We start from the raw sequence: 2,676 nt of genomic DNA, 5'->3' as shown, positions 1-2,676 counted from the left end.
AGAGGCTGTGACCTCATCACCGTACCTGTTCCTTCCAAATTCATGTTCTTCACCAGAAATATCCTCATTGCTGTGCTGCAGGCTAACGTTAGCAGGCTAGCTCCATGAACACAGAGCAGTCAGCAGGCAGCCAGTGTCAAACAGACGTCACGACCTTCAGCCTCCCAGTCAGTTTATACCTCCAGTTTGTTGTGGCGTTCCTCAGGGTTCCACCGTGGGGCCCCTTTTGTTCTCTTCACATACTGTATTGTTCCTTTGACTGAAAACATTCAGGAACACAATATTTCCTGTCAAACTTATGCTGATGATTTACAACCAGAGTCAAAAAGACTTTACAAGCCTTAACCTCTGTTAGCTAATACTTTTTCACTAATATTCCCCCTGCAAAAACATGTTTGAACAAACCTCCTTTATTCAGAGGGTCAGCCCAGCTGCAGCTGCTGCTTCTTCTTCTCTTCTTCCTCCTTGTTTCCAGCTTCAACCACTGATCCACTTTCTGGATTTGTTTGGTCTCGTCTTCCCGCTCAGAGAGAACAAACGTCCTCGCTCCACGACCACGGCAGCAGATTGAAACCACAAACCACAACTTATTATAGCATTTAGCAACATTTTTAAAAAAGTCTCCCATACCCCTTGCAGCACTTCAGCATACAACTCAGGGGACGTGTACCCCCATTTGAAAACCACTGAACTAAATGACGGGTACACGGCAGGTAAAGATGCAGCTCTCCTCCAATCAGGACGCAGCAGCAGGTCAGAGGCCAGCAGAACTTATCTGGCACCTTTGAAATGTAAAAATGACATTTTGTTGTAAGTTTTTTTTTTTTTTTTACCCCACTGTCACATCAGTATGTGGACCGCTTTACTGTAATCAGCAGGATGATCCACTCTGAGGCTGCCTGATACCAAAACATTGTTACATAGTAAAAATGACTTCACCTCGGAAATTAGTTTTCAATAACTCACCGTCTCACTGTGGATCACTCTGCTCATTTAGTCCAGTGTTTTTCAATGGAAGTGAGTGATAAATAGTGGACGCTGTACCACCACAGAGCTAACCATGCTAACCATGCTAACCATGCTAACTGTGGAACGTGGTCAGCCATGTGAATGAAGCTAATGTGAAGTGATTGTCTCTGACATGACCTGGGGATTATTAATGGCTGCATCCTGACGGTTAATCGAACCCAAAAATAAGGAGACGTGGAAAAGCTGCGTCCAACTGGAAACACGAGTCGCGGCGAGCGGCCCGGGAAACGCTTTCCATCGCTGGCTGCTCGCCGCCATCTGGAGCACGGGCCGCTGGTCTGAGGCCAGCCAGGAGCCGACACTCTTTAGCTGCTGAGCGCTAATTGATATTTCCAGTCAGGTCGGCCACCTGTCTGGGACGAAGGGAGGAGGAGGAGGAGGAGGAGGACAGATGGAGGAGGAAGAGGAGCAGAGAAGGAGGAGGAGAAGGCAGAGTGAAGACGGGACGCCTGCGGGCCTCAGAGACAGACTCAACAGATTTTCAGGACGTCCTCGTGCTTCCTGGGTAATCTCAGCACTTAAGAAATGAAAGTAAAGAAGCAAAGCTGCTGACTGCTCATGTCCGGGATCTTTGGAGAGCTCGGGATCTGTCTCGGGATCTAACGCTGATCTGGATTCAGTGAAGAAACCTGCCTTTACACGAGAAATAAAACGCGGTTTAATATTTTCAGGCCTTACATGTGGACTCCCTGAAGAGACGTCTGAGGGAAGAGGAGGTGAAAGATGTCAGGATGATGGGAGGATGGAGGGAAGTGAGAGTGAGCGTGTGTGTGTGTGTGTGTGTGTGTGGTCTCCATCTGCCCGCTGCCGGAGGAGGACTCCAGCTAATGAAGCGCAGCGGCTCATGTTGTGTGTTGGGGCGTCGGGGCCCAGCGGCCCGGCGTGTCTGACCAGCAGCCGGGATCAGACTCACACACTGAAGGGTTTTATTATCATTTATTATATTTGGTTTCAGCCCACTCCGTCTGTCTGTCTGTCTGTCTGTCTGTCTGTCTGTTGGCAGGAAATCTCAAAAAGTTGTGAGTGCATTTACATGACACATCCTCAGTAGTGAGATGAAGAAGAGAAAAACTGTTGTGCTCTTCACGACGTCGCCAGGGAAACGTCTTCAGGGTCCCTTCTCAGTCCCTTCAGCCTCCTGGCTTAGGGTTCGGGTTCGGGTTAGGCTCTGTGGGGCTGCTCTCCCTGCCACATGCACCATCATCATCACCATCATCATCATCATCATCCTCATCCTCATCCTCATCCTCAGTCCCAGCTGCACGCTGCCTCAGGACGCCAAGAGCCCCAACACTTTTTCAACAGGTTTCTTGTTCATTTAACAAGTAAAGGGTTATTTTCTGTATTTTTACTTTAGTGCTATGCGGGCAGCTATTGTGTATTTACACACACACACACACACACACACACACACACACACACACACATGCACACACACCAACACTGAATGAATGAAGCTTCACCTCCTCAAACCTGGATGTGTCTCCACTGACTCTCACGGTGCTCACACCAAACAGACAACAAGGGAATTTTCATGTTGTGGACTGTGTGTGTGTGTGTGCGTGGTGTGTGTGTGTGTGTGTGTGTGTGTGTGTGTGTGTGTGTGTGTGTGTGTGTGTGGTGTGTGGTGTGTGTGTGTGTGTGTGT

Source organism: Myripristis murdjan, chromosome 3 (assembly GCF_902150065.1).
Source record: "Myripristis murdjan chromosome 3, fMyrMur1.1, whole genome shotgun sequence".
In the NCBI taxonomy this organism is placed as follows: domain Eukaryota; kingdom Metazoa; phylum Chordata; class Actinopteri; order Holocentriformes; family Holocentridae; genus Myripristis; species Myripristis murdjan.
This window is presented reverse-complemented; position numbering follows the sequence as displayed.